Source organism: Zonotrichia albicollis, chromosome 3, assembly GCF_047830755.1.
Source record: "Zonotrichia albicollis isolate bZonAlb1 chromosome 3, bZonAlb1.hap1, whole genome shotgun sequence".
Classification (NCBI taxonomy): domain Eukaryota; kingdom Metazoa; phylum Chordata; class Aves; order Passeriformes; family Passerellidae; genus Zonotrichia; species Zonotrichia albicollis.
The window spans coordinates 55,481,719-55,494,252 of NC_133821.1; the positions used below are offsets into that span (position 1 = coordinate 55,481,719).

Sequence of the window (12,534 nt, forward strand, 5' to 3'; positions counted from 1 at the left end):
TTATCTGAGGCCCCCATCTGTTTTGGTCTTGCTGGAGGCCAGGGACACAGGTGCTGCCTACCATCACCAATGCTCAGGGCTGCCATCAGCTGTGGCCTTGAAGGTGAAGCAGGGATCCTCTCATCCTGCACAGCTGCAATTAAGCAGGACAAGGACCCTTCCCCTGGGAACTGTCTGCCCTGGGCATCAAAAGATATAGAGTTGTTGTTGGGGAAAAAAATAGTATTTACATATGGATTTTAATCCTGTAGCTAAAAGCAACATTATCATGGCTCCTGTGCAGATGGGACTCAATCAGCAAGTGCTACATCAATCATTTCTAACTGCTGAGTGCTTGACCCTACAAGCTTCCCATACTTTCAGTCTATGTTGGGTTTGTGTCATTTCCTTGATTTACATGGCAAACTGAAACAAAAATGCAGGAATCCCATCATGTGACATCATACTGGCTATTGCATGACTCACTGGCAGGGCTGGCTCTGTTCTCAGATGTTAATTCCATCATGCTTGAAAAGCAGAATAACTGGGAATACTGATAGCCCAACAAACTCTGCTGAGGGATCAGGCAGAAATGACTCAGCCTGTGCCAGCCACTTCCCCAGGTATTTGATGACAACAGTTACTGCACAGCAGAAATCCCTGGGTTTGCTGTACCCCAGGTTCTGCAGGAGGTATGATCTGGTGAGCATACTCCCAAATCTGACGACTTCTGCTCCTCCTGGTGCTTCTAGCCTGGCTTGTGCCTTGGTCCTGCTCACATATCCACCTCCACATGTGGCATCAGTTCCCCTCTCCGGGCAGGGGGCCTTTGCACTGCAGTCGGGTTCCCTCCCTCCTTCCCTCCCTCCCCCAGCCAGGTCCTGGCCCTAGTCAGCATCACCTAGCCCTTCCTGCATGTTCACCTCAGCATCAGCAAAGGAGCACAGCTGGGAGCACCTCCAGGCTCTGGTGCATAGCACTGCAGTGACCCTGTCAGCACAGAAAAACCACTTGCAGCTGGAGGCTGCCATTTCATCATCTGATTTAGCTGCCAGACTTGAACAAGTATCCACTAAGCAAGTGTCTTCAGAGAATTCAGATTCTAACTCTTAAGAAGTTTCTGTTGAGTGGCTGAGATCTGAGGCCCTCTTTTCTCTATGGTTTCTTAGTTCAACTTATTTCCTTTTTCCCCCATGAAAAACAACCAAAGGTGCATTCCTGATATTTGCCAAATTTCAAGCCACTCCTGTAGAGGTAAAAATTGCTAGAGTTCATCAACAGATCACTTTAAGAACATGTCTGAATATGAAGGAAAGCATATTGTTTCTCTCATCTCTTTTTCGCAAGCAAACAAAAACATTTTTTGGTGAAGCTTCCCAGATGCATTCAGCCTGAGACAGATACCCAGAACAGCTAAGTGGTAGACAGATAAAGTTTTCAGGGTTTTACAAGCAACTGAATACTTTGTCTTATAAGAAACATTAGACAGTCTTAAAACAAACAGAGCCCACATCAAAGTCATCAAGTACATGTAATTTTAACTGAGCTTCTGCTGAGTCAGGAGTAAAGATAAACAGAAAATGCATGAATTTTATGGTAAATTCCCCGGATTTGTAACTGCTTCTGTACTTTCTAAGAGGACCATGGTGAGGAGACTTGTTTCCTTCAGAAGTGCCTGTGTTCTGCCACAAGCTGCCTAAGCAGAGACTGTCTGGGATCTAAATTATCTTGATGAGTGATTCTCCCCAGGACTTCCACTGGTTCTCCAGGAGCCCACTCTGGAACCTGGAGCTGTATCTTCCCACTTTGCCAGCACTGTCAGACCTCCAGGGCAGGCTGCTCATTCTGGGGGGTGGGGGAACCACAAGGAAGCAGGTGCCAAGCACATGTGTTGCATTGCTCAGTGCTTGATTGGTAGCTAGACACAGAGAGCTGCTGAGCTGGGCAGGGGAGCAAGGACCTGGGATTTTTGGATTGACTGTGTAAGTGTGGATTATTTAGAGCCTGGACTAATGGGCACCCTCAGTGAAGGATGCTGCCAAACAGAGGGAAAGCTGTGGGTTGTTATTTTGGATCAGGCCAGGAAGGTGGCATCATTTTGCAATCATGTTATGGCATGAACTAACAAAAGCCTCAGCCCATCTCCCAGTCTGTCACTGCTGAGCATTTCCATCTCTACATCACACACACATGCACACACTCTTCCTGCACAGGGCCATCCCATCAATACCCACCATGGCACCATACCCTAAATCAGGCTTCTCTTGCTCATGAAGCATGTGTACAGAATGGGCAATCCTCTGCCACCTCATTTTCAAAGCACAGGCAAAGCCTATTCCCCATTTATTTATGCATACATGAGGAGGAAGCAGGTAGCAGGTCTGCAGACAGATGGGCTCAACCTGTCCTTCCTTCCTTCCTCTTGCCTCCCACCTTTTCCCAAGAATGCCCACTGCATGCTTGCACCTGGGGCGGTGTCACAGCACTTGCTGAAACATCTCTCCCCCTGTTTCAGGGATGGTTTCACCTGTGACCAACAAGCTGGTGCTGCTGTTTCACAGTGCTGCTCTTCAAGCCCCTCCTTCATAGCCAAACCACGACTCCTCATCCTTGCAGCTGGGAACCTGCTTATTTATTAGTCTTTGCTGACAGAAACAGAAAGGAGTGGAGGTGGGGGACAGGAGGCAAGAGAGAAGTGTGTTTTCATTATTGTGCTTTTGATTTAGTCTGGGCAGTATAGAAAAGCTGCCCTCACACCAATGGTGTGGCCACTGCTGGGGCAGCAAGGGCGTGGACAAGAGGGCCCGTGAGCCCTGCAGTGCTGCATGAGGTGTAGTGGTAACGCTCTGTAAAGGGAAACCCATGCACAAGTTTTCATGTGAATAATGAAAACCCAAGCCTCCTCACTCTTCTCCACATTCCAATCCCTCCTCCTGCTTTCGCTGTAATTCCATTTTCATCTCTCTCACTTCTTTGTACCCCTGTTTTACAGATATTGCTCTTTTGGCAAAGAGCATCCCTGTGCTGAGATGAGGAGTTTATAAGGCAGAGGGCTGCAACAAATGCCTTGTGAAGCCCAGCCAGCAGCCCCCAGCCCCCTTCTTCCCCTCCTCAAAGTTCACACGGTTTAGTATGCAAGCTTCCTGCTGCCTGCCCAGCCAGCTCACTATTCACAGGCAAACTGCGCTCCTCCGCTTGGCTCCCGAAGAAGAATAAGTATAAAAAGCCCTGAAAGTCTTGCTGCTGAGCCAGCAGGAAACTCAAACTGCTCTGAGCATGGGAACCAAGAGAAATGCTGTGGCCAGCACAACAGGTATTGTTTGGGAGGAAATCCCGGCAGCAGACACGACTGCCTACGCTCACACAGATATATATGTATATGTTTAGTGAGGGCTTGGCAAAAGGGAGGGTTGGGGAAGTGTACAAGGAGAGAAGAATAGATTAGCAGATATATCCAAGAAATAATAAGAGAGCTGCTCAGCCAAGATAAACAGTTGTATCACTAGCCAAAGAACCAACCTGTTTGCCACGCATTTGAGCCATGTGGGACCTCAAGGTAAAGTGATGAGTCTTGGCCTTGGTCTCTTGACCTTGAGTTTTTGACAAATTTTTCTATGTCCTGGATTTTGTTCACGTCATGAGTGAGTTTATGAGGCAAATAGCATGTTTCTCCCACTTGCTGCTTTGATTTATGTCAGAGAACATTTTTTTATCTGGATTCCCTTTGAGTGAAAGGAAATGAGGAGATGGACTCCAGGAGCACAGCTCCTGCACTCCAACCTCTAATGAGCATCCAGTCCCTGGGAACCAGAGCTGAGGCAGTCTGATGTAAATCCCCTGACACAGCAAGTGTTCAGCACCAAACAGCCACCTCTGTGAATCTGCTTCCTGAGGCACCACCCCAGCTGCTAACCATTGGCACAGTCTATCTATAAATACGGCAAATTTAAGTGCAAAAGGAGAAGGGAAAAGGAAAAACTTGAATTACATAACTTCTTTTTTCAGTGAATAAAAAAAAGTGAACAAAAGCTGTGGTAAATGAGCTCACAAATGTCACATTCACAGGGATCACAATAAGAAGTTTGACAAGATTATGGTGATCTAAAAGTATTTTAATTATTATGTCTTACAGTCTTTCTTGACAGAGACACTCCAAAGAAATAAACATGAGAGCAACAGGTCATCCCACCCAACTACCCAACTCAGCACCCCTTGCAATCATTCCAAGGAGAGGCAGCTGTGAAAAGCCCCCATAAGAGAATGTGTGGCCCCAAGTCTTTGGATAAACACCAAAAAGCAGTTTGGAAACCTGGCCGAAACAAACTGTTCTCCAGAGTCTGTAACACCAGTGGAAAATGTGGCTAAGAGCTTACTTCTGCTATTAGCAGCTTTCCCATAATAGGTTTTTCCTGTGCTATCTGGGAGTTCCAGGCTACTCAAGACTTCTGCAGTGCTCCTACCCCTGAAAATCCTACCCCAGAGTCATGGCTGAGGGAGAGAGAGCTGAACTCTTACTTCCTGGGCTCCCAAATAAAAAGTCCTCCGAAAATAGAGGTATCTTAAAACTCAGCTAACTGCCTTAGTGACCCTGGCAGGGGAACTGAGCAGAGATGAAGGCCTGGAGAGCCAAGCAGTAGGAAAGGCAGCTGGTGGGTGCAGACATAACCTGGGATGTTCAGAGCAGCCACATGGAGTCAAGAATGGAAAATGTGACCAGTCCTTTGTGGTGGAAGGGACAAGACTCACACGCAGGAGATTTTAGTCAGCAGTGCATTTTGTCAGCATTAGAAGCTCAGGGATTCCAACCAGCACTTCTCCCTGCTACAACCACCTGGAAGAAAACAAATCAGTCCCCTGAGGAGCAGCCGCCCCTCGGCCCCTGGAGCTGCCCAGTTTCCATCCTGCAGGGTGGTGACATGAAGCAGAGACACTCACTCCTCTCCTCACCTGTCCCCACTCAAAGAGTACATTGATGAAAGGGAATTATACTGCAGTACAGCATCCCTGCACAGCAGATGGGCTGCATTGTGGATCACTCCTGCCCCAGGAGTGTTGTATGTACACTGCACCCACAGGCACAGCTGCATGGCTTCCCCGTGCCCTTGCACATTTGTAAGCACAGAGCTGGGAGCAAACAAGCAGCCCAGAGGCTGCCAGGTCTCTGCGGGATGAGCAGAGAACAGCCCGTGCCACTGCAAGTGCAAAGGTCACTGAGTCATCCACGTCCTCCCCCACGAAGCACAGGGACTGAGGGTGCAGGATAAGATAGGAAAGATAACCCACCTCCCCAGGGCTCAGGAGCAGAGGCAAAGAGGTGAAACCCTCCCAGCAGCAGGCTCTCACACACAGCCTTGGCACTGCACCTCCCTGCCGACCAGGAAAACGGGCTGCCATTACACAGAGCCCCATTCAGCCTCACAGGCCCGTTGAGGCAGCGCTGGGCTGGGCTGCCAGCGAGGGGACAGCCATGAGGGGACAGCCATGGACAGGCTCGGTGAGCGGGGCACAGACAGTCCCTGCCCGCCGGCTGCAACATCCGCCAAGGCTTCATGGAGAAAGGCCCTGTGGGTTTGCCCGTGTTTGTTATGGGAGCCCAAAGAGGAGAACAAAACTGTAAAGACAATACTTCTCAGTTGAAGGGGAACGTTTCTTCCCGTATTAATTATTTCCCATGCTATTCCTGGCAGTGACCTTCACCAGGAAGGAAAAAAAATCAGATTTGTTTTTATATCTTTTATCCAACTTCCTATACTAAAGCCTCTGGCTAGAATGACTCACATTTATATCAGCCATCACATTATATTATGCTGTATCAGTGCTGTGACCTGTCATGTCTTCCTCAGCATTAGGGTTTGTTAGCTTTAAACCCCGCAATTTGCAGCTATATTTAAAGACTACCTGCCTCAGTGGCAGTGTCCATAATACCTATGTTTCATCTTTGGAAGTAATACCATGAGGATTACATTTGAGACTGCTGGCAATCTGTCCCAGATTGAAAGGAAATTTTTCTGGTTCTGTGCAGAGAAATGTTTGCCTGTTGCAGAGCAGGCAACCCTTCTCCAACCACTTGGGATGAAATCACTGTTGTGCATCACTGGCCCGTTACACACCACTTGCCCTGTTAGAGATTCCTAGCATTATTTCTGCTCCCTGTGTGCAACAGAGCTGCATGCTAAAACCACAGCCCCGTGGGGGAATGACCCTCATGGCTCCTCATCAGTCATTCACCCAGCTTCCCCTGCTCACAATTTGAAGGGTTGAGTAGAAACTCCACTAGAGGAGTTTCAGAGATTTGTGCCCCTCGCATAGAACCTCCCAAAGACAGCAGCAGGCTGGTCCTTGTTCTCTCATTCAATTTACACTTGGTTTCTTCCTCTGCTTTACAAACCCTGTGCTCACAAAGCATCACCTTTGTCATGAAAGGAGCATAGGCAAGCAGGTTACCTTCCAGGCTTACCTTTTTTTTTAAAGGCATTTAGATTGTAGCAATGGCCTGTCTGCTACCAGAACTGAAGCTGTGCCATGCCAGGAGCTGTGTGAGTGCACAGGGAGTATCCTAGCCCTCAGCTGCTTCCAGCCTAAAAGTCTAAAGGTTAAAAGAAAAATCTCATACTAGAGGTTTTAACATAATAATATACCTGAAAAGAAGTTTGATCTTCATCCTACAGAATCCCAAGGAAAACTAGTGAAAATGTAACCATGCCACAGAGTCTGGACACTTTTCCCTGCCACAGAAACGCTGCTACGTGTCCACTATTGCTGAAAAACCCCTGACCTGCAGTGTGAGGATGGAACAAATGCTGGCTGCTGGCTGTGCAGGGGCCCTGTTCCATCTCTGAGCTGTGTCTCATGGCATGTCTGCAGGGCCAGCGCAGAATGTACCAACCTCTTTTATAAACAAAACAACACCATGAACCTTGGTGTGAAATCAACTAATTTAAGGCAAATTGCAGCAAGTGTGACAAACAGCAGGAGGTAAGGAAGGCTTAAGGGTACTTCTAAAAGTATTTATTTCACTGACAGCTCCACCAGACATCATAGTCTGGAACTGGCAGAATGTTTTCAGCAGTCATTGTTCTTTCTAGTGCAGGTCTATCTGATTTTCCATGACACAAGACTTAACCACCGAGCTTGAGGCTGTACCACAGAATTTTAGTTCAAAAAACCCAAGAGAGAGACTTTAAATATATATATATATTCAGGTCACTAAATAAATAAATAAATAAATAAATAAATAAATAAACTTGACACATGGAAATAAATACTATTTTTCTTTACATTTACTGTTGCTTTCATTCATTTACTGCTGCATGGAATATATTCAATGGCCTATTGTCATCCTGAAATAATGGGTATGCATTAATATCCATTGCAAAACTCTCTTCATTTTTGTAGGGTTTGTTGATAGAGGAGAGGAAGCACAGAGGCCCTCCCAGGCAAGCTCTTATTCACAGGTACAAACCTTTTTTTTCAGTGATGAATGAATCCTTTCAGAAATGCTAATATCAGCATTTATACATGGTGGCCAATGTAAACAGTAACTGCTGGTTCATTATTCTTTTTGTATCGTTTGCCAATTTACAAATCTTCAGGGTTAGTGTTGAAACAGGTACTGTTTAGTATTGGAAAACAGCAAAAATGTATTTAGTAACCAAAATCTACTGATGGGAATAGATGACATAACCTCAAGGAAGGGCTTTCCAGCTTTCTTGTGAACCCCACCAGTGTGAGAGAGGAGGAGAGAGAGTAAAAAGATGGGGATTTTGATACTTGGATCATATCTCACTGCTTGCATTTCCCCAGGAGATTTAGTACTACTTCTAAAAGCAGAAGCCAAAAATATGCTTTGATGTATCTTTCATCTAAGGCTATCTGTATTGATAAACTATGTTTGTGCGGGTGAAGCACTGAATCAGATAGGACTTTGTTCCCACTTCTACCACAAGTTCTTGGTGTGTCCTTGGAAAAGCAAAGAGAGTTTGTGTGCCTGACCCCAGCCTCTCTCAGCCAAGCAGAGGAGGGACCACTTACCCACACAGCAGCATGGAAAAAAGTTCTGTGCATCACGAGATGGACAGGTCCCACTGTACTGAGTCCTCCTGAAAGAAGAGAAAACAAATTGACACTGGTCAGATTCAGGCTGCTCTAAAATTAATCGTATGATTCATTAGGAAGCAAATTCTTCAGTTCAGAAATTACCAGTAACAATTTTTTCTTCTGGGATTATTGCTCACACAGATGAGTGAAATAAAGGACCATTTCAAAGGCTGTGATTAATTTCAGTGCAAAGACACTGGCTTTGCTTTGATTGCAGAGGAATGTGACTTAAATTAGGCCAGCTGACTTTGTCCTGAGGAGGACTACAGTTTCTCACATGATCTGTAGCATAGCCCAATGGTGGATGGTGACCTCTCTGGCCAAAGCCACAGGGCACTCAATTCTGCCCTAGGACATTTGCCCCAGTAAAGAGAAAATAGACTGGATGGAAATGGAGTTGTCAGAAACTGTTGAGGGCAGCTATAGATTCCAGAAAAAAAGCACTTCCTCAGATCACAGGGGATGACCATTTCTCCTACTTGCACTCTGCTCTCCCAAGCAACTGAGCACTCCTGGATTAAGCTCGGGAGACGGGGATGGAGGAGCAAGAAGCAATCTTTTTTGGTAAGGGAACATGTGTAGTAAATAACAGCTGCAAAGGCTCCCTCATGTATTGAAGTCATTATGATTCAGTGTTTTCCTTCCCAAAATCAGGCTTTAATGGGAAGCAAGTTTCAACCTTTCTAAAGGAGTACTCTACAATAAGCTTGTTAAGCTTGGAAAGTACTTTGGGAGCCCCTGGGATGAAAGGCGCTCTAGGAATGAAAGCTGATATTTACGATTATTGCTTGAAAGGAACAGAGAGGAACAGTAATGTAAAATATGAATGGCTGCTGGTGCTAAAAACCACATAATTGACTTGGTGCCAAAGAAGATAGTCCTAGCTTTCAAACCTGGATGACAAGAATTTAAGAGCTGCAAAAGGTGGAAGAGACTCCTGCAAATAATAGCAAAAGCCAACCTGATTGCAGGGCAAATAGGTGTCTTGTGGGTTTTTCTTTTCTTCCTCCTAAATTGCAGGCCATATGATCTGATCTCTCTCATCCCAGCTCTGCCAGCCAAAACAGATGCTTGTTAACCACAGCAAGTACTGCTGCTTTGTACGCAACAGAGGAACCTACAGATCCCTTTGGACATCAGGGGAAAAAATACTTGGTAAGTGATCATATGTTATGGAGTGGCCTAAGTAGATTCATATCTTATCTCACTCAAAGAACTAAGAGCAGAAGCACTTGAGGCTAATGCAAATTAAACTTCTCTATTTTAGAAAGCTATAAGAGAAGAGAATCAGGCTGACAGGCTCTGCTGCTGCAAACACCTACCTGCATACTTTCAGCCTGTGAAATGCTTGCTATTGATTTTACACTGGGCATCTGGCCCCCTAATGTGGCATTCCACAGCTCCTAGAGAAGATGTTTCTCTATCCAGACCTGCTATTGAGACATCTTTATGTTGGTCTTTTGCTCTTCCGCTTCTCCCTGAGAAGAGCTAAAAGAAAATCCTTTGAGAGAAAGAATTATGAATCTTGACTTCTTCAAAAACAAGCTTGAAAGTAACTCTAGTGCATAAGAAATCTTCCCTATAAAAACCCACAGGATCTCAGGAAGTGATTTTTTTTTAATATAGCAGAGAATAACACAGCATGTAGCACAGGCTGAATGCTAATATCATACACATTTAAATTAGATATAAGATTATTATTTTTTTAATGAGCTACTGCAATGAATTAACAAAAAAGCCTGTGCACTCCAATTCACAGGCTCCAAATGAAGACAGGATACCTTTCACAGGTGTGCATCAAGCAGATGTGGGTTAGTGGGCTAGAAGAATTGGAGTGGCTCTAGGGACAAGGATTTTGCTAATGAACACCCCACCAGGTTAGCAGCCCTCTGTGTCTCTCAGAACAAGCCTTGCAACCTCTCTGCAGGCCAGTCTCCCACATTTCAAATGTGCCCCACATCAGCCAGGAGAGCAGTATGATTGTGCTCTATGGGTCACTGAAGGCTGAGCAGAGCCCTGGCCTCACCTCAGACTCTGGATTAATTTCATTGAATGGACACTGACAGGGCTGCCTGGCACTGCAGCTGCAGCACTGGCACACTGTAAGGGGAAGAAGGTCCCCTGGCAGCTTGTGCTGCTGGGGCTGGGGTGTGGAGCGTGCTCCTGCAAGGCTCTTTCCAGCAGCCCTCCTTTCTCTTCCTGGCAGAGTCTAATGCTGATGGATCTGCATTGGAAATAGCAGAAAGTCCTTGGCCTTTTTTTCTCCCTTTATTTCTTTTTTCCTTCCCTTTAGGTATTTAGGCCAACTCCGGCTAATCACGCTCTCTAACTTATACTCAGTCACTGCCATGGCAACCATTTCAACATGCAGTTCATAGACTGCCTCTGAAACACACACACCTTGATGCTTCAGGAGAGGCATTAGGAGAGGAGAACTATCATCTGCTACACTGACACATTTTTCTACAGTATTACCTCTGGCAGCATGAATCTCTTATTTTAGCTCTGAATAGCTCATCACTTGTTCTGTCCCCTTTTCCTCCCACCAAAATAGGTTCTTTAAAAACTGACACAGATTTATGGAGATGAAAAAGAAATGGTGTAGGAAGAGAAATGCATTTAGAAATTCCACTCTCTGCCATCTGAATTCACTCTTGTAAGAATCCTGAAAGCCTATGCTGTTACTCCTGCACAGGAAATCCTGAGACCTGGTTATAACACGGTGCTAATAATGCCAAGGTTGTGGGTTCAATCCTCTATATGGGCCATTCACTTAGGAGTTAAACTCAATGATTCCTGTGGGGCCCTTCTAACTCTGAAATTCTGTTTTGTTCTGTTGTGTCTCAGTGGAAAAGGAGAAAGCTTTGAGGGCTTGCTTTCTGATTTTCTTAGACCCCAGGAGAGAGGCAGCAGCTCAGGAATAGGGCAGGTGCTTCTCCTTTCTCCTTTGTAAAATGGCTGCTCTTTGGAAGTGCAGCTGCCCTGCAATGTGCAAAACCAGGTCTGCCTTCATCCAAGTAAAGAGAGCAAGATTTGAACAGCAGTGAAAAAAGATCTACCTGGAGCAAATAGGTGCATTTTTCCAACAGCCACCTCTGAGGATCTTGCTCAAGGTCTGCTGTAATTAGGTTTGCTTTTGTCTAGTCATGATGCCTGGCACCCGGGCAGCAGTGAGGGGCTGCACAGGTGTCTGCCATGCTGCCTACAAAAGCACCATTTATTCTGCTCACACTTAACACAGTCTGCTTCCAGGCAGTCAGAGGGGAGGCTCTGACTGCCAGCACCACAGCATTAAAAAAATCCTTTTTAGTTTCTTTATGTAATTATAGCTGCTGTGTGGAAGAACCTGATTCCATGTCTTGAATGTTTTATGTGTTTATGTGTGTAGGTTTCTAATGTGTATATATCACATGTAGTGTCACGCTGATCCTTATCAGGTGTAATTACACTATCCATTGCTTTCTTCCCATCTTCTTCTGTGTTTTTATTATTGTCAGTTGGCCACTAGCCACAAACAAGGCCTCCCCTCACCACTACCTCCTACTTGACATCAATAAGAAAATGTTTTTGCTGCTGACCAAGGGAGAAGAGAAATTCAGATGCACCCATGAGCAAACAAATATTGGCACACCTAAAGTAACCTGTGTGGAACATGTGATTTCAGTTTAAATGGTTTCAGTTTAAACTCAGCCCTCCTAGCCAGAGTAGAGCACCCTCAAACACAGTTCTTCAAACGGAACTGTTTCCTAGGAACAAAATCTGAGAGACAAGGGTCAGGAGTCCCTAAGGCAGGGAGATATATCTCAGCCAGCAGGTAAATAATATACAGCAGTCACCTTTGCCCTGTTATTTTAGTACAGGCGCATGCAGACATGCACACTGCTTTATAAGAACCGCATATGTACTTTCCAGCAAGCATCATTTATGCAAACTATCTTCCACTGAAATCAAGACTCTGAGACTGCTGAAGTCAGGAAACATTATGTGTTCAGAAAGAAACATCATGTACAGTCTATCAAATCTCTAGGACTCCTTGACTATGTATAGCATGCTTGGGAGGACCCAGATCCTCAGCTGTCCTTTCTAATCTGCAACCTAAAGTCAAGACAAAGGCTGGCAAGAGGAGAATATAGGACACAGCTGACTGCTTTTAGGCCAGATACTTTAATGCTAATGCATTTCTGTAACTGTATAATAATCATGGACAAAATTACAACACATCTGTGAATGGGGAGTACCATCTTCATGGCATGCCTACCTCACACCCAACTCTTTGGTGAATCAAATTTCTGTAAAGCACTGTCCTGAATTTAGACTGTCACCACACCTCCCTTTCCCTAATGTGCCAGTCTCCCTTGGCCTGTAGGCAAGGGTGCACTCTCACCCCCATGTGAGAGGGGGCATGGAGTGGCAAAGGCTAGAAATTAAACTGGAAGTCTTTTCCTGATGTGCCTGACA

The 12,534-nt window shown here is 45.5% G+C and overlaps 1 long non-coding RNA gene across 2 annotated transcripts in view; it reads right to left on the reverse strand.

Moving 5' to 3' along the window:
• LOC141728538 (uncharacterized) overlaps positions 1 to 8,472 on the reverse strand; it is a 91,775-nt gene extending 83,303 nt beyond the window's left edge. Inside the window, exons 1-3 of one of the 2 annotated variants that reach the window (XR_012579578.1) lie at positions 8,179 to 8,472; positions 8,011 to 8,078; positions 878 to 6,565 (exon numbers count right to left, since the gene is read on the reverse strand). This is a non-coding gene — a long non-coding RNA (uncharacterized LOC141728538). Of the gene's footprint in view, positions 1 to 877; positions 6,566 to 8,010; positions 8,079 to 8,178 lie in introns of those variants that run through there. The other variant, XR_012579577.1, reaches the window with a different exon arrangement.
• Between the last annotated feature and the right edge of the window lie 4,062 nt (positions 8,473 to 12,534).